General features: G+C 37.4%; 1 long non-coding RNA gene across 1 annotated transcript; it reads right to left on the reverse strand.

Annotated features, from left to right (window-relative positions):
• Positions 1-19,857: 19,857 nt before the first annotated feature.
• LOC111192731 (uncharacterized) lies at positions 19,858-25,368 on the reverse strand. The gene is made up of 3 exons (XR_002650115.2): positions 25,196-25,368; positions 21,029-21,084; positions 19,858-20,112 (listed from the first exon to the last, which is right to left on the reverse strand). It is a non-coding gene; the product is annotated as an uncharacterized LOC111192731 (long non-coding RNA).

Genomic DNA, 25,368 nt, shown 5'->3' on the forward strand with positions numbered 1-25,368 from the left:
ATGCTGGAATGCAATGTTTACCTTTCTCTAAACATAACGGTTTTCATAAAAAATAAATTTTCTATTTGGGTCTCATCTATTCAAAAAACATTCTTTCAATAACCTTGTCACTTTTTCACAAGATCTTTAACAAATTTTCTTTTTAAAGAGCAGTGGCTTTTTCCTTGCAACCCTGCCATGTACACTATTGTTTCTCAGTGTTCTCTTAATGGTGGACTCATGAACATTAACATTAGCTAACATGAGATAGGCCTTCTGTTGCTTTGCTTACTTTGCTCTTTGAGTGGTCTTTGTTGGTCAACCACTCCTGCACTATAAGCCCAGATAAGTTAAAAACTTAAATTAGCATAACTTGAAACATCAAGTTATTACCACTAAAGGGGAAGGTTATTTAACTTATTTTATTTATGTTATACTGTAAAACAAGATAAATTGAGTTTATTATTTTTTTAATCCCATTTTCTCTCAATTTACACAGCCAATTATCCAACCTACTCATTAGGACTCCCCCTATCTCTAGTGACACCCCAACACATCAGGAGGGTGAAGACTAGCACATGCCTCCTTCGATACATGTGAAGTCAGCCACCGCCTCTTTTCAATGCTGCTGATGCAGCATTGCTGAGTATCATCACAGAGAGCTCGGAGGAAAGCGCAGCGACTCGGTTCCGATACATCAACATCACTCTTCGGAATGATGTTGGGAGAGAGTGCCATCTACCCATTCAGAGAGAGCAAGGCCAATGTGCTCTCTCAGGGCTAAGGTAGCCAATTGCAAGCTACATGATACTTAACTTTTTTAAGGCAGCTGAGTTGCTTAGATTTTTTAAGTAATGGGAAGTTGATTTACCTTTTTTATTTTTGTTACACCAATTTATTTCCCCAAAAAGTCCTGTGTTGCAAATAAATGTTGATTTCTTCTTGCTTTTCTTCAGAATTTCATTTTACTACAAGTTTTCCAATGGTAACCCTGGGGGCAATGACTACACAATGACACTTGCCCTTACAGCCTACAACACAAAGAGCAGGCAATTAACTGTAATACATTATCTAGAAGTTTACCTAAGTTAGCCTGGGGGGAATCACTACACACTTATGGTGAGTGTCTGTCAGAAACTGTTGGACACACCCAGTATGCAAATAGATTGTGCCAGAATCCAATGAAAAAGAAGCTGCCTATGGCAACAGACTAAACGTTATTATAAGTTGGTTCAACTTATCTGTTAGATCTCCGTTTGAATGTATATATGTGTCCACAAATGTTCACCTAACTCAAAATAGTTGAGTGATGTTCAGAAGTATCCAATTTTATGTAAGACAGACTTAATTCATTTGAGTTCAAACAACTTATGAGTTTACAGTGTGGGGAGAACAATAATCTGTCTGGGGTTGAATCTCATTAGAGAGGGTTTTATAGCCTTTTCCAGTCTGATGAGAATCAACAACCCCTTTTCTGAGGTCATCAGAAATGTCCTTTGTTCATGTCATGATTCACCTCCACAAACAAGAATTTGATAGATCCCTGTTCCTTAAAAAAATAAATCTCTGCCCACGTACACCTGATTGTCATCGCATTGATTATAAACATCCGAGTCTAATTTCACCTTCAAACTAACTGATAATACTAGAGCTTTAAATATTTTGTCACTTACACATACGTAATTAACAAGTATAATATTTATTTCTCTAATTTGTCTAATTGAACTGGGTTCTCTTTATTCTCAACAATAAGGATGTTTTAGGTCATATTTATTATAGTAAATAGTATATTATTCAGAAATATACACTGAAAAAAAAATATGTATTGGCTCAACTAAACTCAGTTTACTTTGATTCAGTTAAATTATAAATATCTAAAATTTTAAAGGAAAACTCCGGTGTACAATGCTAGAATCTGAGACATGACATTTAAAACGAGCCATAGTGTAGCAACCAGCACCAGGATGAATGGCGGCGCTCGGAGCTGAAGGTCACCTTATAGGATGTAAACAGTGTTTTTTATTAAGCTTCTTGTGCATTTTTTAAGTTATTAATGCCTTGTTTTAAATGTCAGGGCTCTTCTGATTCCTTCAAAGAGGAGTGGAGCTGGATAACGGTGGAAAAAGTGATTTATCGGGGCAAATTAATGCCCAGTGTCACCCAGTCTGAAGGATGTTTGGACAAACTTTTAAAATTTCTGGATCTCGAAGTGCTGTGGGAGGGTGGAGGTGTGCTATTCATCAAAGGTAAGTACTTTTTATCGTGTTTTACTACACCAAAAGTCCATTTTACACCAGAGATCTCCTTTAAGTTCATTCATAATTCATCATTTTGATTTTGACACAGTTAATTTGTACAAATATACAGTTTTTAGTTTATTCAACAAGTGAGTTAAAACAAAAAAAATGATTTGACTGAATTAAACTGAGCCAATATTTTATAGAACACATATAGCTGTTCATAAAATATTCATTATATTTTTGAAGAACATAGAACACAGCATAATATAGGAACAACACAAAAATGAACACCGCAGCTCTCAGCCAACATTCTGTGAAACAAGAAACTCAGAATTAAAGGTAACTTGCTCTTATAGCCTACAACATTGAGACCAAGAAACAAACATATACAACATACTAATGCATGCCTAGGATAAAGTAGCTTTAGGCAACAGACAACACAAAGATGGTAAGTAAGGGAGAGGCCACACCCAATATGCAAATATATGGTTCCAGGAGACTTATGGGAAAGCTGTATGAACCAACGCTGATGAAAGAGCTTTGACACATGTACTGAACTAAAAGTTGGTATAAACCACTTTGTTTTCATTGGCTCAACAAGCATTTTTAAGTTTTCAGGTTAAAGTTTTTTTAACTAATTTTATTGAGTTGTGCTGGCTGGTAAATTCGCTCAACTAGATAATATTAGTTCTCCTGACTAAAACACAAAATCACTTTTTAAAGTGTTAGAACATTCTAAAGGCTTGACAAACTTTCAAGCACCACTGCAAAACATAAAACTCAAACTCATTAACTAACAATTTTGTCATTAATCAATAGACTCCAGTTTTCAGTAAAATTCACTTAAATCTTTTAAGGCAACTGTTTTTTTTTTTTCAGAAATTATTTAAGTAAATTCAGCTTGTGTAGGCCTACAGTGCAGTAGTTATAGGTATTCTAGAAATGAATCTAGAATAAACCAACAATCAGCAAATCAACAAACTAAAACTCACATTTGCTACTGAGAATTAAACATTTGTCAAATTTCTCTGAGAGGTAAAAGGTGCTGAAGATTCGCACAAAGTCGTCCCACATGGTTCGTGGAATACTTGGCAGGCGAAATCAAAATTGCAGCGAGGTGAGCTTGTGTGGGTATATTATTGATTGCCAGTGGAAAGGTTGGGTGGAAGGTAAATCATTTGCAGGTTTTCAGTGTGCTCATGTGGGCTGAATCTAAACAAAAAAACATGTGGCTCCAATGGAGCTCATGAGCTAAAACCCAAACTAAATCACAAAGCCTTGAATTCATTATAATCATCACTCTGATGGAAGTTATTGCTCATTTTTCCGGTGTTCTACAGCAAACTCGTAATGGAGAGGACCTTAGAGACCTTTGGCCTACATAAATCACTCTTTTAGCTGCATTGTGCAACTCTACAATGCACCCTCTGATCTTTTGAAGTTGCTGTAGATGAGCCATGGCCAATTCATTTACTTTGAGGCCGCGGTCATTTTGGTCTAATGCCCAAAATGCAGTTCACTGAGACGATAGACAGACCAGTCAGGATGTAAACCCACCCACAGAAAACACTTATAGGTCTCAGACCAATAAGTATGCTCTCAATGTCACACCCACTATGTCCGTCATTCACTCGCGCTGTCGCTCAGGGAGCCCGAAAGTTGCAGGAGAAGTGAGACGTCTGCTTACTCAGGTTTGGCGTTCTCAACTTTCACTGATATAAAACAAAGTTCAGCTCAAGTTTGTTTTTGAGTGAACAGAAGATGGAGGGAAGTGATGGTAAATGCTAACTAGTCTCCAGAAGAGTCTGTGATAAATACCACACATACATCCTCAGTTTGCAATTTTTTTATGAAAAAAAAAAAAAAAACTGAATGAAAAAGCAGAACAAAGCCAAACTTTGTACTCTTGGAGGAAGTAGAGAAATTGGAGAAGAAAGAAGAAATGTGGAAAAAGTGATTCAAAAACAGATTTCCTGAATAAGTGATGATGCAGTGGAGCATGTTAGGCAATCAAAACCTTTTTTGACTTGTTTGCTGATTTTATGTCCCCATTCAGGAGTTCTGTAGGCGGAGGAAATGTGGGAGAACAACTTTTAGATCATTAACCAGGTCGTTGGCTAATCCTGCCCAATTCCTAAAAAATTACTTTTCTTCTTTATGTGCATCACATATGTTGAGGTGGTGTCTACCCTGCAGGCACGCAACAGTATTAGACACTAACTTGACATGATTTTTTTTTTGTCAGTTGACGTCATGGCCTACATGTAACCTATAATTAACGTCTATTGATGTTGGTGGCCAGGTGGGTAGTTGTATACAGTGAGGTGCAAACATGTCAAACATTTAAGAATTCAAGGAAGTCATTCACATCATATGTGATACATGAGGCCATGGCATATTCAGGAATTAAGAAAAGAAAAGTAGTTGATAGACACTGATTGATTTTAATGATCTTTTGCTTTTTACTTCTTAGACCACATGTTAAAACCTTGCAGAACGTTTATATGGAGCTAAACTCTAAAAAAATAAAGCCTTGGGTCAACCAAAAAAAATCAACACAACAGCTTGCAAGAGACTAACTTAGTTGTTTAAAATTCTTATAGAATTACATTGACGCAAAAAAGTATTTTAAGTATGGTGAATTATTTTGTCAGTTACAGAAGAAAGCATTTTTAAATAGCATGAACTTAATAACTCATCAATCATCAACAAATATTTTTACAGAGTCTGCACAAAAAAATCAATTTACTCTTTTATTAATGTAAGTTATCAACTGGGAATTCATGACTATTGCTTAACTGTTTCAATATCAGTTATATAAGTATTGCAGGCATGCAGATATAACCAGCCTTCAATGCTCTTACAGCCTTCAACACTGACCAAGGAGTTGTTATTGCATAAAACGCAGATGAATTCCAGGAGAAACCAGTCTATGGAGAATGACTACACACTGATGGTGAGTAAGAGGTGGAAGGACATGCCCAATATGCACATAGTGTGACCAACATCAGATGAACCCCCTTGCATAACTGCTCAGTAGACCCTGTTTAACTAAAGAGTGAAACTGAGCATGTGCAGTAGTGCAGATCCTTCTAGAGCAAGGAAACTTGATAATATATATTAATGAGAATTAATGCCCTTAAATATAACGCCTGCCATAAACAATTATCTGATTATAAATAAGGCAAAAGGACAAAGGCAGTGATGAAGGCAAAGTGTTTGTTTAATTTACAGTGGAAATGATATCTTAATCAAAGATGAGGAAGTGCAAGAAAGTAAATGCAGGATAAAGGTCATGTGTTCTGGACCAGCATGTATTTCAGTGCTTAGTTTCCATGGTAAGGATTTGGACTGAGTGTTTGGTCTGCACCCATCTACATTCAGACAGATTTTGTCTTTAAAACCTTTCAAGACCATTGTTAAACTAATATTACTCCAAGAGCAAGGTGTGTAATAGTCAGTGGGGTCGCAAAGGACCTTATGGTAACTTCTAAGCAACTGAAGGCCTCTCTCTTATGTTGGCTAATGTTAATGTTCATAAATCCACCATCAGAAGAACACTGAACAACAGTGCTAGCAGGGTTGCAAGAAGAAAGCCACTGCTCTCCAAAAAGAACATTGCTGCTTGTCTGCAGTTCGCTAAATATTACATGGACAAACCACAACACTATTGGAAGAATGCTTTGTGGACCGCTAAAATAGACATTTTTGGTTTAAATGGAAAGCATCTTGTTTGGAGAAAGGAATACATTGCATTCCAAAGCTTATCCCGTCTGTGAAACATGGTGGTGGTATTATCATGATCTGGGCCACACAGCAAATTCTGTTTTTTGGAGTAAACTCCCTGAGAGTTAATATCAACTCATTTTAAGTGTATATGTGTGACCACTGAATACACTTTATGACAGAGTTAAAGTAACTTTTCTGGGAGTTGAACTCTGTTCAGGAGTTAAATCTAAACTGTTTATACCAAAAATTTAGCTCTCAGCTGGAGTTAATTGTAACATAAACTTTTTTACAGTGTTAACAATTAATGCACCAATTTGTGTTACTGAACTGATATTATTTAAAAACATTTCAATATATTAAAAACCTGAAACATTTAGGGAAAAAGGACAGCAAAATGCATAATTCTTGAAAACAACAACAATTTACTCAACAAGTGTCCACCACAGTACGCTTTGATTACATGGAAACTTTAATTCTGCATTGCAGTTTTCAGTGCATTGTCAACACTTCACGTCACCACACTTTACAGTGCAGGAGATGGTAACTTGCTCTTATAGCCAACAACAAATCGGCTAGGCAAACAACCATTACATAAAGCACAATGAAGTACCCCATGGAAGGTAATCTTGGTGGGCAAGACTTCACACTGATGGCAAGCTAGGCTAGGGGGACACGCCCATTATGCAAATAAATTATGCTCAACATTTGGGTTAACACTGAAATATTTAACTCTGTCAAATAAATCCAACACTAAACACAATTTAAATCTTAATGAGTTTTTTAAGAATATAAATCAACTCTCAGTTGTTTAACTCTCCAGTTTTTGCTGTGTGAGGTTAAGGGAAGCATTGTTGTGGCACAAAGCAGTAAAGATGAATGAACTCCAAGGGAATTAAGTTACGCTCCTCAACACCTTGGAATAAACTTCGAAATACTACACCGCCAAAAAGCTCCCCTTAACTCAACTTGTAGTTTAAATTGGAGAAAAGATTCAGACAATTTAACACTTTCACACTTCAGAATTTGCTGTGCAGAGTGGATTGTCTTTAAAATGTATTGATGAAACAATAAATTCTGAATTATATCAGAGAATTGTAAAGGAAAATGATAGGACATCTGTTATGGAAGTAAAACAGTGTCACCAGATTTTGAATTTTAAAAGCACTTGAATTTTTAGCACTGAATTATTTTACATTGAATTATTGCATGTGATTTTTTTTGCCTCTGAATTAAACACTTTCATTTTTCAGTATATCATTTATTTTATTTTAATGTAAAAAAATTCAAAAGCAAAAATTCAAGTTTTAAAAATTCAATTAAAATTCAGGTTGCTCAAATTCGACCTGTCAAATTCGACTGTTAAAATACAACGCTCAAAATTCGCTGTAAACATCCGGGACACACAGGATGAGCAATCGATTCAGTCTTCAATCGAGCCAACAACCAGCCAATCACATCATGCTCCGAAGATCACGTGACAGGTAGCGCCTCAAGGCCAGTAGTACAGCAGAGCCGCTCAACGCGGCTCACAGCCCCCTCCGCTGCTGCTCTTCAGAAGGTGAGTGTAAAACAGCTGAAAACAGGGCATTTACCTCACCACTGTGGCCATGTAATATCACTTAAACGGTGTAGAAATCCTCACTTTGTGATGAAGTAGGCTATACCCCTCTTCATCACCATAAAGACTATATTACTTACCTGTGTACACTCATGCTCAGCCTGTTGAGACAAAAGGGTACTACACGTAACTCAAAACCTTTTACTTACCTGGGTGAGTCCATCCTTGCAGAAGAGAGGGGGAGTGTGTACCTGTAAAAGAAAGGGAAGAAATGTGAATGTGTATTTTATATGTACATTGAAACTCGTACAGATTTCAGCACTTACAAACTGATTAGAGTTTGCTACTATTATTATTATTATTATTATTATTAATATTGTTATTCTTATTATATCATAGTACCATGTACTTGGTGTATCATTACCCGGTTCTACCCGTGTGAGAAATGGTATGTTCATGGGAGGGGTTAATGGTATAAAAGGTGTACTGGATCTATGAGTAAGGGGGGGGGCAGATAGTTCGGGATATCAGCCATGAAAAGAAGCTCTATACGACTGTATAGGAGATAGACCTTATTCTCTGCGTGAAGAGATTATTTTGTGTTTGTTTACTTTTCGTTTTCTTTTCTCGTCAAGTACGTACGCCTGTAAATTTGTAAATATTAGTGTTGGTGTGTAAATAAACGGTGTCGGATAAACTGTACCTCCTTGTTGCCATGGTTACTGGCCCTGCTTCTGAGCGCTCGCCCTACACTACCCATAAAGTTTCGTTCTGTCCTTGCTGGATATGAATGCGCTTTATCACACATGGTGGCAGCGGTTGCCGTAACTAAAGTTTGGCAGAGGTAATATAGTAACTACCGAGGGCTTCGGACGCCAGAGAAGGAGACGCCGCAGCCATTTTGCAGCGTGCTACTGAGCGGCCCCAGCCAGGAGAGGGCGATGGCACCAAAAAAGCCCACCGTCACCCAATCATCAACACATACACGCAGTGATGACCAGGAATGCGAATCCTCCGAAGCGCAAACAGCAGAGAGTGCATCGGAGATCGCTTGTCTTCAGAGGACGTTTCAAAACTTCATGGATATGCAGCTGCAGAAAGACGAGGAGCTGCGCAGAGAAGCGGCGAAACAAGACCAGAGGTGGCGCTCGATGCAACTTCAGTTCGGACTCCTGCAGCAGGAGGTTAGGCGCGGCAGAGAGGAAGAAGACACCGGAGCACCACACGACATTACACCAGCAACAGCGCGCACTCGGATCTACAGACCGGTGATGCCTGCAGAAAGCACTCACGAGGCGGCAGGAGCTCAGACTCAACCAGCGCCTACAGCGTGGCCAAGGCTCCCAACGCTGAAAGACTCGGACGATATCGAGCATTATTTTATAATGTTCGAGCGACTAGCACAGGCGGCTAGGTGGCCAAAAACGGACTGGGCTTTCCATTTAGTTCCGCTGCTGGAAGGGAAAGCCAGGGCAGCTTATGTCGCTATGTGCGCTGAGGACATTAACGACTTTGATGCGGTGAAAGAGGCTGTGCTCAGGAAATTCCAGATAAATCCGGAGACGTACAGGCAGCGCTTTCGGAGGAATAACGTCTTGATGGGCGAGACGCCAAGTGAACTTTTTACGCGGCTGATGGGACTTTACAGAAGATGGATCCGTCCGGATCACAAAACGAAAGAGGAAATTGGACAGACCATCGTACTCGAGCAGTTTCTCAGCATGGTCAACCCGGAGTTGAGGAGCTGGATCCTCGAACGTAGCCCGACTTCAGCACAGCACGCAGTAGATATGTCGGAGGCGTTCATGGCGGCGAGACAAGCTGAGGGAGGATTTCAGCTGGGAAAACCAGATTCCGGCAGGCAGAGGGGTGAGTTTGAGCAACGTGAACATGGTGTTGTGATGAATCAGCTTAGACCTGCCTTTAAGACGCAATGGCGCAAGGGTCCCAGTAAGAACCCTATAGATAAACAAAAGATCAGATGCTTTAACTGTAACCAAATAGGCCATATAAGCAAGGAATGTCAGTACCCCCCAAGTAGTGCTAATCAGCTATGCTACATACCTAGAAAGGAAAACTCTTTTACTACAAGGGAAGGTAGTGACGAGACCACAGTTTTTGTTAAAATCAAAGGCAAACAGTATAAAGCATTGGTAGACACAGGGGCTAGCCAAACACTAGTGACGCAAACGTGTCTAGACCACCTGCAATACAACTTGACGGGCAAACTTAGGGTTAAATGTATCCACGGTGACGAGCAGACATATCCTACTACAGAGATTACCATCTCAATTAAAGGCCAGGCGTACCTGGTAAACGTAGGAATTGTACAAAACGCACCTTATGCTGTCATATTAGGTAGAGATATCCCAGTACTGGTGGATCTACTAAATAGCGACGAGGAAGGCACAGCAGAGGTCATGGTTATTACCAGGCAACAAGCAAAAAATACACCAAAAGACAATTTGGACATGCTCAGCAAACTACCCTATGCTCATGAAATAAAGCGTAAAAAGTCGAAGATGGAAAGGCGTAAAGAGAAGATTAAAGGCACCAAAGTGGCAGAGAAAATAGAGCAGCCAGCTGCTAATATCTTTAGCCTACCCTTTAACATTGAGGAACAGCAGAGGGAAGATATAACATTAAAACCACTTTTCTCTAAAGCAGCACAGGACGGTGATAATAGAGAAGGTTGTCACTTAGCTGTAAAGGACAACAAGCTTTACAGAATCTCGGAGAAGGGAGAACAGCTAGTACTTCCACAGGGTTTGAGACCTGAAGCGCTTAAAATGGGACACTCAGACCCATGGGCAGGCCATTTTGGCCAAACTAAAACCTTTTTTCGTGTAGCTGACAGATTCTACTGGCCAGGACAATTTACTGACGTGGTGCAGTATTGTAAAAATTGCCCCGAGTGCCAATTAACCGCACCACAGAAAAAATCTGACAGAGTACCAATGATAAGTATGCCAATCATAGATGTGCCATTCACGCGCATAGCCATGGATGTTGTAGGTCCATTACCACGCACTACAAATGGCAACCGTTACATCCTGGTAGTGTGCGATTACGCCACTAAATATCCCGAATGTTTTCCGCTTAGAAACGTCAAAACACGCCAGATCGTCAATGCCCTCATCCAACTCATCTCCAGGGTAGGGATCCCTCGGGAGATATTGACAGATTGTGGTACCAATTTTACATCTAAGCAGATTAAGGCAGTTTACTCCCTGTTGGGCATTAAAGGGATACATACAACACCATTTCACCCTCAAACTGACGGTCTGACAGAACGCTTTAACAAGACCCTAAAGCAAGCATTAAAGAAACTCACCAACACCAACGGAACGGATTGGGACACATGGCTACCATACGTCATGTTTGCATACCGTGAAGTGCCCCAATCTTCCACTGGTTTCTCCCCATTTGAACTTTTATACGGACGCCAGGTGAGAGGCCCTCTGGATGTCCTGAAAGAAGCTCTGGAGGGAGACAACAGAGAACAAGGACTAAACATTCTGTCGTACGTCATGAAAATGAGAGAGAAACTGAGCCAGCTCGTTGAGGCTGTCCATGAGAATATGGGAAAGGCTCAGGTGCAACAGAAGCGGTGGTACAACCAAGCAGCACGGACCAGAGTGCTACAGGAAGGACAACAAGTACTCATCCTGTTACCCACTAGCGACACAGGACTGTTGGCTAAGTGGCAGGGTCCTTACAAAGTGCACAGACAGGTCGGCGATACCACGTATGAACTGTACATGCCAGACAGGAGGAAGAAACTCCAAAGCTTCCACATCAACATGCTGAGGCCATGGAACGAGCCTGAGGCTGCAGGCTCAGAGCAGCTATGGGTCAGAGCAGTGGAGGACGAATAGGAAGCAAAGGAGCAGTATTTCCCTACAGGTGGCGCCAAGTCAGTTCTTCCAGAAGTGTCACACCTGGGGGTACTGCAGAAAGAGGAGTTACTGCAAGTAATTCCACAAGGTGTGTTCTCAGAGGAACCTGGACGGACAGAGGTCACGCAACACAACATTCGACTCATCAAAGACGGGCCAATTCGTCAGACATCCTGCAGAGTCCCAGCTCGACTCGTCCCAGCTCTAAAGAAAGAGGTGGAGGACATGCTGAAGATGGGCATCATAGAGCCTTCGAGCAGTGAATGGTGCAGTCCTGTTGTGTTGGTCCCGAAAAAGGATGGAGGACTGCGCTTTTGTGTAGACTTTTCCAAACTAAATGCAATTTCAGCCTTTGACCCGTACCCTATGCCACGAGCAGACGAGCTCATTGAGAGGTTGGGCAAGGCTAAAATTTTGTCCACGTTGGATTTATGTAAGGGATACTGGCAAGTCCCACTTAGCCAGGCATCTAGGAGACTTACTGCTTTTAAAGCTCCTTCTGGATTGTATCATTTTCGGACAATGCCTTTCGGACTTCACGGAGCAGCTGCTACGTTCCAGCGTCTCATGGATACAGTTCTGAAGGGTACAGAGGAATTTGCGGCAGCATATATTGATGATGTCGTGGTCTTCAGTGCTTCGTGGGAGGAGCACCGACGTCATCTGGGCATTGTTCTCAGAAAGATCGCAGAGGCAGGACTGACTGCTAACCCAGCTAAGTGTCATCTAGCTCGCAGTGAGGTGTCGTACCTTGGATTCATCCTAGGTGGTGGGCAGGTCAGACCTCAGGTGGACAAAGTGGAAGCAGTGCGAGCCACACCACAACCTACGACAAAAAGGCGGGTGCGGTCGTTTTTGGGTCTAGTTGGATGGTACCGTAGGTTCATCCCGGACTTTGCGACCAAAGCGACGGCTCTAACGGACCTTACAAAGAAGGATATGCCACAAAGGGTCAGATGGACGCCGGAGTGTGACGTTGCATTCAATGTACTCAAAGACAGCCTGTGCAAGGAACCAGTTTTAGCCAGTCCAGACTTTTCAAAGCCCTTCTGTGTGCAGACCGACGCGTCAGGCACAGGTCTGGGCGCAGTCTTGTTGCAGGGAGAGGGTGAGGATCGGCACCCCATCCTGTACATAAGCAGGAAGCTTTTCCCCAGAGAGGTAAGGTACTCCACTATAGAAAAGGAGGCTCTCGCCATTAAGTGGGCACTTGACTCTCTGAAATACTATTTGTTGGAGACTGAGTTTCTTTTGGAGACTGATCACAAAGCATTACAGTGGATGAAGAGGATGAAAGACTCTAACGCCAGAATTACTCGCTGGTATCTGGCACTACAGCTCTTTAAGTTTGACATTCGCTATAGAAAGGGCTCGGAAAATGTCACTGCAGACTTCCTTTCTCGACACTGGGAGAGTGCCGAGCTTGAAGGGGGGGGTGTGTGATGAAGTAGGCTATACCCCTCTTCATCACCATAAAGACTATATTACTTACCTGTGTACACTCATGCTCAGCCTGTTGAGACAAAAGGGTACTACACGTAACTCAAAACCTTTTACTTACCTGGGTGAGTCCATCCTTGCAGAAGAGAGGGGGAGTGTGTACCTGTAAAAGAAAGGGAAGAAATGTGAATGTGTATTTTATATGTACATTGAAACTCGTACAGATTTCAGCACTTACAAACTGATTAGAGTTTGCTATTATTATTATTATTATTATTATTATTATTATTATTATTATTATTATTATTATTATTAATATTGTTATTCTTATTATATCATAGTACCATGTACTTGGTGTATCATTACCCGGTTCTACCCGTGTGAGAAATGGTATGTTCATGGGAGGGGTTAATGGTATAAAAGGTGTACTGGATCTATGAGTAAGGGGGGGGGGGCAGATAGTTCGGGATATCAGCCATGAAAAGAAGCTCTATACGACTGTATAGGAGATAGACCTTATTCTCTGCGTGAAGAGATTATTTTGTGTTTGTTTACTTTTCGTTTTCTTTTCTCGTCAAGTACGTACGCCTGTAAATTTGTAAATATTAGTGTTGGTGTGTAAATAAACGGTGTCGGATAAACTGTACCTCCTTGTTGCCATGGTTACTGGCCCTGCTTCTGAGCGCTCGCCCTACACTACCCATAAAGTTTCGTTCTGTCCTTGCTGGATATGAATGCGCTTTATCACACACTTTAACCAGGGTTTGCTCTGTGGTTTGTAAACATATTAAATTAAGATAGATATCCAGATATACCTTGTTAAACTAACTAAATAAATAAATAAAGCTCCTCTGTTCATTTCAGAAAGCGCTTCAAACACGAACACTAGATCAATTATTTATAAATACAGCCAGACTGTGTGGAAGATAATTACTACTGTAGAATCTGAGATAGTAACTTAGTTAGCTAAATTATAGCTACCTATCTTGCTAGTTAGCTGTGGGACTGTGCGATTATAGACAAAATACTACCTAGTTAGCGGTTTGTTTAGCAATATCTTATTTACATTTTGCTGCAAAGTATGTTGCTTAGTGTACTGGCCACTGTCTAAATAAATATATTGAGCTATATTACACTTACTATACCCCTCTCAGGCCGGTCCTCTCATTAAATAAAGGAGATTTATTACAGTTACTATATACCTCTCAGGCTGGTAACTAGGTCTAGATGTATGTGTGGGCATTATCTAATTTGTAATCAGTGCAATATTTATTAGTGATGTCTTTTATACATTTTTATTTATATTTAGGTCATGTTAATAAATGAGAATCAAATATTGCAACCCATGAGAGAGTATTATTAGAAATATTTATTAAATGTTTTATGTTAATAATAATTATCACATTTTGTAAATGCTGTCGCTAAAAGTGAATCTGATGTTTTTATTTAAGGTTGAAAAGAAGATGGAGAAGTTTCAGCTTGCAGCTATGGAGAGTTCACCACGAAAAGAACGAAGTCAAAGAATACAAAGATCTGTCCATATTCTGAAGTCACCACTTGAAGATTTTATGCAGAATCTTTGGATTATGAATAGGAACCACATTATTTGCAACAGCTTTTATTATTTATACAAACAAGATGAACATGATATGATGTGCCAGAATACAGAGAGGCTGCCTAAAACATACAAAAAAAATACAGAACACATGTAAACAACTAAAGAAAAACAGAACATGGCACATGTAAATAAATCAAATAAACACAGCACAGACTGCATGAAATTGGATTTGTTCTTTAAAAGTTTGGAGAAAGGAAACCTGTGGAATACAAACGAAACTTGAAAAATTACAGCATTTGATACATGAATATAATTAAACATTTTAAGAACATTACCTACCTTTTATTATCCTTTCTTTTTCTGGGAGAAAATATCCTGTTTAAGAAAATGAAGACAAGAAGTATGACTGTTAAACTTGGTGTTGTTTGGATTCAGTATTTACTTCATTTATATAAAACATTTTTGCAATTATTATTGCATTGGTTTTGGCACAAACCAATTACTAATGCATCTCAGAAAATCTGAAGATCATGAGAATATCATAATTTAACAGAAATTATACATTACACTACATGTAAAGTGACATATTCCAAATCATTTTTACCTGGCTAAAAGTTCATTAAACCAGAATTACTGTCCTAACCTTAACCCAGTTTACTAGAATATGTAGTTTAAACTTAAAATAAAAAAAAGTAAAATGTGACCGTTTACTGAACGATATTAAACACAAATATATATTTTTCACTATTGAGATGCACTAGTAAACAGGACTAATCATGCTGTATCTTAATTACACAAGCATTTTAGGACTATTATTTACTGTTGATATCCTCAGTTAAAGCCTGAGTTGAATGGTTAACAAATGTATAAAATATATATTAAATATAAACATTAAAATCAATATCATAATATAAATACTGGTCATATCTTAAATTATCTCTGTTAAATTAGTTAGTAAAGAGACAAAAAGCAATTCTAATAAATCTCCTTTATTTAATGAGAGGACCGGCCTGAGAGAGAACCTGTTTTCGAAAGGAATTTGGGCCATATCACACTTTATGGATGACAATGGGGATATGTTATCGTTCAAAGACTTTTGTTTGAAATTTAATGTTGTTTTTGATGGGAAGAGTTACAACAAATTGATAAATGCTTTCCCAGCTGTTCTTAAATCTATGGTTAAAGAAGATGTGTGTCACTCCAAAACCTCTCCTGCTCTGAGTCAACTCTATATAGAAGATAAAGACTTTAATAGTGAAAAGATGACTAACAGGTTCATTCGGAGAGTGTTACAGAAAGAGTTGTATCCTGGTCAGGTTAAGCGGCAATATATTGTTAATGACTATGGTCTTGATATAATCTATAAAATTAGAACTAAATATATTTATTTTCCTCTTCCTCCTAAAGTAAAGGAAGTCCATTTTAAAATTCTAAATGACATTTATCCGACTAAGTATTTTATAAAGTCTAGATTTAAATTAGAGACTGATGGATGCATATTCTGCAGTGATGAAGAGGAGGATTTAGATCATCTTTTTTTTCAGTGTCACGTCATCCAAGATTTCTGGTGCAGTTTGTGGGATAGGCTCCACGATCAAGGAATTGATTTGCCAGCTTTGAATTCAAAATTAATCAAATTTGGTAGTTATTCTCAGAACCCCAAGACAGAATTTTTGATAAATAATTTAATTTTATTGGGAAAGTTTTTCATTCATAAATGTAGATTTTTTAAAACTAACCCTAATGTATACCATTTTAAAAATTACCTTAAGAATTTTTTGGAGTCTCTTAATTTAGTTAAAAACAAGTCTGCTGAAAAACTTTGTTTTTTAATTAAAAATGTGATCTGATGTAAATCTCTAAATATATATATATATATATATATATATATATATATATATATATATATATATATATATATATATATATATATATATATATATATATATTTTTTTTTTTTTTTTGTACACATGTTACTCAACTCGGTGATGCTGATGCCTTGTATTACTATTGGTGCCTTGTTTTTGTTTGTAAGTTGATATTGTAAAATAAAGGGGAAAAAAAAAAAACTACTGGCCGTGAGGCGCTACCTGTCATGTGATCTTCGGAGCGTGATGTGATTGGCTGGTTGTTGGCTCGATTGAAGTCTGAATCGATTGCTCATCCTGTGTGTCCCGGATGTTTACAGCGAATTTTGAGCGTTGTATTTTAGCAGTTGAATTTGACAGGTCGAATTTGAGCAACCTGAATTTATTTTAATTGAATTTTTAAAACTTGAAATTTTGCTTTTGAATTTTTTTACATTAAAATAAAATAAGTGAAAATGATATACTGAAAAATGAAAGTGTTTAATTCAGAGGCAAAAAAAATCACATGCAATAATTCAATGTAAAATAATTCAGTGCTAAAATTCAAGTGCTTTTAAAATTCAAAATCTGATGACACTGTTTTACTCCCTGAACTGAAGCTCAAGAGAGGGTGGGTCATGCAGCAAGACAACAACCTTAATGTGAGTTGTGGAGCTGTTTGGTATGGAGGAATGGTGTGCAGGACTGATCAACAGTTACCAGAAACATTTAGCAATTGCTGCAAAGAAGGGTCACATACTTTTGCCACTCACAAATATGAAGTGCTGGATTATTTTCCTTAATAAATAAATGACCAAGTAAAATATTTTGTCTACTTTGATTAACTGTTTTTTTTATCTTCTTTTAGGACTTAGGGTTCACAAAGCACCACTGTATTCAAGGAAAACAACAGCTTCAAATGTGTAGGTGCAGGCAGATACATGACAATGCATTTTTTTAATGCCACTAAATAAATATGGTTTCTTGCATATGTTTTTTTTAAACAATTTTTGAGGTTAAAAATGTAAAAATAAATAGCCTTATAACTTTTCATGCACCCTTTCCCTAGCGTACACCTGCAGCCGCAAAAGTTCTTAAGTACACTTCCTGTGCAGGTGTTGTCCCGACAGGTATAGAATCATTTCTGGCAATACCGCTCCCTTTTTCACTCTTGTGTGTATAAACTTCACTGCAGTGACTCAGCAGTGATGCAATCTCAGTCAGCTCGGGTAAACACATTCCTGGGCCTTTTTTTTTTTACACTCGCAGTCACATGTGAGAGGCTCGATTAGTGCTTAAGGAAAGATTTGCAAGCAAGATATTAAAACAAATGAGCTCTTAAAGTGGCTTACTTTTAAATGTTGCAGAAGGACCTGTGGGCCTTTCTTTTCTTTAATGACTCTATGGAATCATTTTCTATACAGGAATAAAATATTTTTTATGGCCTCACGGCAGCCAATAAAGCAGCACTGAACTGTGAACCCTTTGCCAAGGCTGCACTTATGTGACTCGCCTATTCCTGATACATTGCTCTCTTGGCATTTTACTGCAGCCAGGGCAGTTAAGGCCAGGACATTTGTTGAGCAAGTGCTAAACATTGCAGAAGCGATGTTAAATTCAGTATATCTGAAGTATTTGCTTGTGGTCAACTTCTGTTGTTTTAAAAGTTACATCAGATGTGAATTTTGATGATATTTAATCTCCAGTTTCACCCTGGATTGGTTTTCATAGTAAAGTCAGAAAGTTGTGGTAATATTTATATTAACAACAAGAAAAGTGTTTGTATGGAGTGAATTTTTAGGTAAAAAAAAAAATCTGCAATCAAAATTTTAAGAATCAAAAGAAAAAATTGTATGTTGCAAATTCAAAAGAGAAACATATATATAGCAAACACATATTTTTAAATACACTTGGTTACTTTATTATCCTTTGCAGTTATTTTTAAATTATTTCATATTGTATTTTGTCAGTCATTGCTTTTATTTGTGTGTTTTTATGAATTTTCGAATTTCAGATTTTTTGGATTTTTCTCTTAAAGATTTTTGCATCTGGAATCTCTCGTTTGCTTCTGCTTCAGTTTTTTGCTTCTGAGTTTTGGCACAGTTTTTAATGGGTGGGCGGGGCTTAGAAGAAGGCGTTCCCCTTGAATCTCCATTGGTCAGCTGGTTTTGAACTGACTGCCGGTACCCTGAACCCTGAACAACAGCAGCAGATACTTTTACAATTACATTTCATACAAATGTTATGTTAATTGTTATATTTATTTTCTAAGCAAGTGTTTCACTCCATTTAAAAGCTCACATTAGCGAGGTGTGCTAAATATTCATGCGCAAAATATGATAGTTGCCTGGTCAGTGTGAGTTTCTAATTACCTAGTCAGTGAACTAATGAGTTACACAGTCAGTAACCTAGTGAGTTAGCTACTTACCTAGTCAGTGAGTGAGTTAGCTAGTCAGTGAGCTAGTGGGTTAGCTAGTTACTTAGTCAGTGAACTAGTGAGTTAGCTACTTACATAGTCAGTGAGCTAGTGAGTTAGCTACTTACCTAGTCAGTGAGTGAGTTAGCTAATCAGTGAGCTAGTGAGTTACACAGTCAGTAAATTAGTGAGTTAGCAAATTACCTAGGCAGTGAGCTAGTGAGTTAGCTACTTACATAGTCAGTGAGTTAGTGAGTTAGCTAGTTACCTAGTCAGTGAACTAGTGAGTTAGCTACTTAGCTAGTCAGTGAGCTATTGAGTTACATAGTCTGTAAACTAGTGAGTTAACTACTTAGCTAGTCAGTGAGCTAGTGAGTTAGCTAGTTACCTAGTCAGTGAACTAGTGAGTTAGCTACTTAGCTAGTCAGTGAGCTATTGAGTTACATAGTCTGTAAACTAGTGAGTTAGCTAATTACCTAGTCAGTGAGTGAGTAACCTAGTCAGTGAATTAGCAAGTTAGCTAGTCAGTGAGCTAGTGATTTAGCTACTTACCTAGTCAGTAAACTAGTGAGTTAGCTAGTTTTCTAGTCAGTGAGCTAGTGAGTTAGCTAGTCAGTAAGCTAAGTTAGCTAGTCAGTAAAAGATGTGTGCTGTGGATTAGAACTGACTTCAATCAATCAATCAATGAACCTTTATTTTGACTCGGAAGCGCATTGAGGGCAACCTTTATTTTCAATGAGCATTTAGAAAAAAAGGGATTGACAAAGAAAATAAATTTAACTAAATTTTATCATTTTAAAATAACAGTAAATAAAAGATAAAAATAGATACAAATAAAAATAGAATAATAAAAAAATATATAATACAACTTGATTTAATTGATAAGAAATTAAGAAATGAAAATAAGATTAATACAACAACAAAAAACTTACTTTTACATACTACAGTAAAAAATACAGATAAATAAAAACAATAACAATTATAAAAATAAAAATAAAAGAAAATCAAAATCAGTTAGCTGCCCTGATGGAGTACATGTTGTTTTGGTGGCTGTTAGGACGCAGTCACTCTATGAAAGTGAATGGAACAAACAAGGGATAACAAAAGACAACAACTAGAAGAGTTGACTGAGTTGTATGTAGAAGTAATAGAATTTACACCTTTATTATTTTAATTTCCATCTTGGTTGCATATTAGAGCACTGGTTAAAAGAAGATAATGTACAACTCATATCAAAGGCTAGATAGTCTAAAATTACACATGGTGAAGATAGTTATCTGGTAAGTTAACTGAAACCACCCCCCAAAAAAAAAAAAAAAAAGGATTTTGAGGCAAGATGGCAGAGGAACCATGGGTCTGCCACTGTCCAGTACGCACAGCTTGTCTGAGGCTCCATTTGACTACTGAACCATCCAGCTGGGACTGAGTATAAGGATAACTTCAGTCCTGACATTGGGGAAAACATCAACGTGGTGAGCATACAGCTGTGAAATAGACTTAAAAAAAAGTTTACAAAGAGATTAGAGCACTACTGTGCTGTGTTTCTGTTTCTTTAAGCTCATTTGAGTGTTGGTGGAGAGGGTTTTTAATAAAGCTATGTTTTATTTTTCCTTAAAACTCTTGTGTTGTGTCTTCCCCACACTGTAAAAAGCAAAACTTAAAATTGTACTCCTTAAGGTGATTTTTAAATCTTCTGAACAAGAAATATTGAAATGCACTGTAAACTATAGCAAACTATTTGTCTTAACTAACATTATTAAGTTTCTATTATTAAGTTGGCTAAGCCAACTACTCTGCATGTGCTCAGTTTGACACTTTGTTTTAACAGGATCTACTGTGCAATTATGCAGGGGTTTTCACCTGATGTCTGTCACGCTATTTGCATATTGGGTCTGTCCTCCCACCTCTCACTCACCATCAGTGTGTAGTCATTCTCCACAGGCTGCTTCTCTTGGGATTTATGTTTGTTTTTCAATAGTTATTTACTGTATGCTGGCTGGGTCTTGTATTATGCCAAGCATACATAACTGACATAAATCTAATAGTCATAAATTGTCGGTTGCTTACTTAAGCTAATAAAAAAATCAGTGTGGAACTCATCACGTGATTTTGGGTTTTGCAAAATGTGATTGACAAGTTAATCGTTTTATTTGATTCTAAAGGATGTGAATGTGCTTCAAAGTTGGAAATTTAAGTTTAAGAAAGATTTATAATTCAGTCTTATTGCAAGAATTTGCAACCTGGATCATTCAGATTAGATCTTTAGATTTTTCACCTGTCTGACCTTCTGATCTCCTGCACTTATCACCTACATGTTCAGGAACTGAGAAATAGAAACTGAGAGATAGAGATTGACACTCACCATGATTACTCACCGACCAACAATGCAGTACATTTAGTACTACTGACATGGATGTTCTGAAAAAAAAAAAAAAAAGATAATAGAGCTGTTAATACTCTAAACCCTGTACCCTGACTGTACCTTACAGAAAATAATTTGTACCATAGGAAACAAAGTTTCAACAGGCCACTGCCACAGTTACAGGATCAACTGTACCTTACAAATCACAGTTATGATTCTTTTAGTATGCACCTGGCTCCTGGCACTGTTCACATACTGGGTGTGTCCTTGTGTCACTGACACTCACCATCAGTGTGCAGTCTTTTCCCCTGGATTACCTTCTCCGTTCATAATTTTTACACAAGTCCTGTGTTTTAGTCTTGTGAATTAGGAGCAATAAGCTTTTTAGAATTTTAATGACTGAAACCTATAAAGACGTTATAACTGTCTAAGGCAGGGGTGTCCAAACTACGGCCCGCGGGTCATTTGCGGCCCGTTTCTTTTTTGGAGCGCCCCGCGAGGTATTTTAGAAATAGAATGAAAGTTGGCCCGCTGTTAAGCAGGTTTTTAAAATGTGAGATTCAAAGATTGATTGCTAGGTGTCAGAAACGGGCCAAAGAGTCGGAGAGGGTGTGCATTTCTAGCGCAGAAAAACGGGCCAAAGAGTCTAAAAGTTGCCGTAATTAAGGAGTTTTATATTAAGAGACATCATGAAATTAAACATCAATTTGAAAAATCTTAGTTTACACAACACTGTCAAAGATACAGATAGTCAAGTGAAATGGTGTGTAAATGAAATGATCAGGAAAAATGTATTATTTAAAGTGGTATATTTCATTATTTGTTTTATTACTTTGGCCCGTGACTTAAAATATATTTCTCCTTCTGGCCCCCAACAAAAAAAAGTTTGGACACCCCTGGTCTAAGGTAACTCTGTTTTAGCATTAGTAGACCATGCAGCCCACTTTAGCCAATATAAGGCCCAAATTCAAAAACAGATGAACAGTTAACTTGCTCTTACAGGCTTTAATACTGAAGCCAGGCAGCTAATAAATCACTAAATAAATTATACACATAAACCTAATAGAAAGTAGCATCATCTACAAACATCTACACATTGAGAGTGAGTGTCAGTGCCAGGAGGATACAGGCAATATCTAATTGAAAAGGTGGCAACTGTGAATGTTTCAGTTGTTAAAAGTCATTATAAATTAATAGTTCACAGTATAATAAAAATGAGCTATAAATAAATAAACTTTGAACTGATCTCAATTGTGAGTTTGAGTGATGTCAACTTATTTAGTGGATTTCTCTTGAAATAATTTAGTAGATTGAAATAGTCTGTAAAAATTAAAAAGTTGAGAAAACTAAAAATTACTTTAAGGCCAACAAAAAAAAGTTTTGCCAACAAGAAATCTTTAGTTCAGACAATAAAATTTTCATATGCATAAAAACTTTATTTTTGAGGCTCACCAAATAAAAAATTCACGTGGCCTTATTTAGGTTCTATGAAATGTGTTTTGAATATTTTGCTGACTATCCTTTTATGTAAATCAAGCCCAGATAATGAGCTCAACACTATGTTTTTTTGTTCATTTAAGTTAGCAAATGAGAATTTATGACAACTATATATCATAATGTCAGTCATATAAGCTTGCCTCAATGCAAATATAACACATAGTTACATTGAGCAACACAAAATTCTGTAACTTGCTCTTACAGCCTTTAACACTGAGACCAGGCAGTTAACTTTTACAAAACATAAAACATAAGTCTCAAGAGAAGCAGTCTGTGGGGAATGAATACACACTGATGGTGAGTGAGAGATGGGAGGACACTCCCAATATGCAAATAGCGTGACCAAAATCAGGTGAAATTGATTAGCAGATCCTGTTTAACTAAAGAGTAAAACTGAGCATGTGCAGTAGTGCAAAGTAGTTGGCTTGGCCTCAACCAGAGTTCAACTACTGTACAATTTGTAAATTTTGACAACACAAATGCTTTAGATATGCCAACTTTTAACAAGAAACTTAGTAATATTAGTTGAGGAAACTAGTTTGCTATAGTTTTATGGTGCAATTCAATATTTATTGTTCAACTAACTTAAAAATCATATTAAGTAGAACAGGTTTTATTAAGTTAAGTTTTTATTTTTTAACAGTGATAAGTTCATAATAAATTGAGAGGTGGTGTTTATAGTAAGCTTAATGTAAATGGCTTAATTACATATTTTGTAGAAGCTGTTGTTAATTTTGTTCAACTTGTGATTCGTAGAAAAATTGGCTATACATTCTTAACGTGAGTCATAAAACAAAAAACAGTAAAGGATCTATGTGTACTTTCATGTATTTTAATCTCTACACAGGTACGGAACAAAAACAATAGTGTGCAATGTGTCAAACATCTATCTTTAAAAGTACAGTCACTGATGGGGTACAGTTGAGAATTTGAACCATCATGTACCTTTATGTCTGAGAGTGTAATAAAGGTTAACCCCATCCCCACACATCTCTATTGTCTGCTTATGTTATTATTGTCATAATGCATTTATTTAACTAAATCATGTTTTTTAATAAACTGACAAGACTATATAAACTCATTACTGGTCAAACTACATCCAAACAATTTGAGGTCAGCCTGAAAAAGGCATACAAGGATTCATTTCTTAGTCAGGCCCGCATGCACAAATGCCCACTCTTCACTCTTCATGAATGAGTGGTGTTGAAGTGGGTTATGTCACATGCTCAACCTGCTGAACCACATTTCTTCAATTACATCATCAGTAGACAAACAACTGAACCACAGAGTAAATCAAAGTTATTAAAGCACATGATTAAAAACAATATTAGTGAAAACTGCTTCCCAGAAACCCAGTGTGACCGTGTTTATGTAAGCTGTGATTTGTTAATTAGGTCAATATTAAAACAATATTTTTACAGTAAAATCATACAGTAAACAACTGTTTAACTATGTTCTTTATGCATTAAGTACATAAAACTAAACATATGAAACCACCATATGCAGAAGATTCTTAAATTCTACACAATAAGAGACTGTACAAAGCATAGAAAAACTAGTCAATAATTTTTAAGCAACATATTTATACATTGCTCTCAATTTATTTGGGTAGAGTTGATTACATAGTTTGAGAAAATATTACCTACATTAAACAGCTAAGACCCACAAAAATGCCTCACATTTCTTAGTATGATACACAAAGTTACACCTTTCCTATTGGCCCCCCAACATCCTTAAATTGCATAACAGGTGTGTCCCCTCACTCCTTATTAACTATCTTTGCGACCATTTTTTCCAAGCATTGTAGGCTTAAGCAATTTAGTTTATTACATACAAATATATTTATGTATATATACGTATTAGATGGATACTTTATACTAGACACTTTATTGATCCCAGAGGGGAAATTCTAGACAGCAATACTGACAGCATAATAATGTGCTACCAAAAGAGTGAATTCTGCAGCTATAGGCCAACACACTGGGAATCTTATGCACATGCGCATATATATATGTATGCGTATATGTATATGTATAACACTAACACACGCCTAGGATAAGGTAGCTTTGGGCAACAGAAAACACAAAGATGGTAAGTAAGGGAGAGGCCACACCCAATATGCAAATATATGGTGCCAGGAGCCTATAGGAAAGCTGTATGAACCAACAATCTAGAAAAAGCATTGACGTGTAGTTACTAAAAGTTGGTTGAAATTAATTTTTTTTTCATTGGCTCAACATGCATTTTTAATTTTTAATTTTATGTTTAGAGTTCTCTGAACTCATTTTATTGAGTTGTACTGGCCGGTAAGTTCACTCAACTTGATACTATTAGTTCTCCTAACTAAAAAACAAAATCACATTTAAGATTTTGCACTATATCCCCTTAACTCTTGTATTTTGTGCCGGCCATTTATGATCAGATCACCCAAGTGTGAACCCAGGTGTCTACTGTTCTGATTGCATAAAAAAAACAGTAAACATTTTTGTTTTACTCAGATTTTAAGTTTCCAGTTTATATTAGTGGGTATTTTATACAAGGACAAGGTTCATTAAACATTAAAAACACAATCTATTACCTTATGCTACAATATATTGAATTGTGACCCCGGTATATTGTGTAGCATGAGTTTTGCCATTTTCCAACAAAGCTAAAGAAGACTGCACTGACCGGTGGGGAATTTGTGTGAGGCCTTCTGCACTAAATGAATAGACGTGTTTTCACTGTGGATTGAGGAATGCTAAATCCCTGCCAACCTCTGAAAATTGAATGCCCCATCCACCTGCCACCACTCTGAGGCTTTGCCTGGGTCGCTTGGGGCAAAACCCCTATGACTGCCAAGA

This window comes from Astyanax mexicanus, chromosome 12 (assembly GCF_023375975.1).
Source record: "Astyanax mexicanus isolate ESR-SI-001 chromosome 12, AstMex3_surface, whole genome shotgun sequence".
In the NCBI taxonomy this organism is placed as follows: domain Eukaryota; kingdom Metazoa; phylum Chordata; class Actinopteri; order Characiformes; family Acestrorhamphidae; genus Astyanax; species Astyanax mexicanus.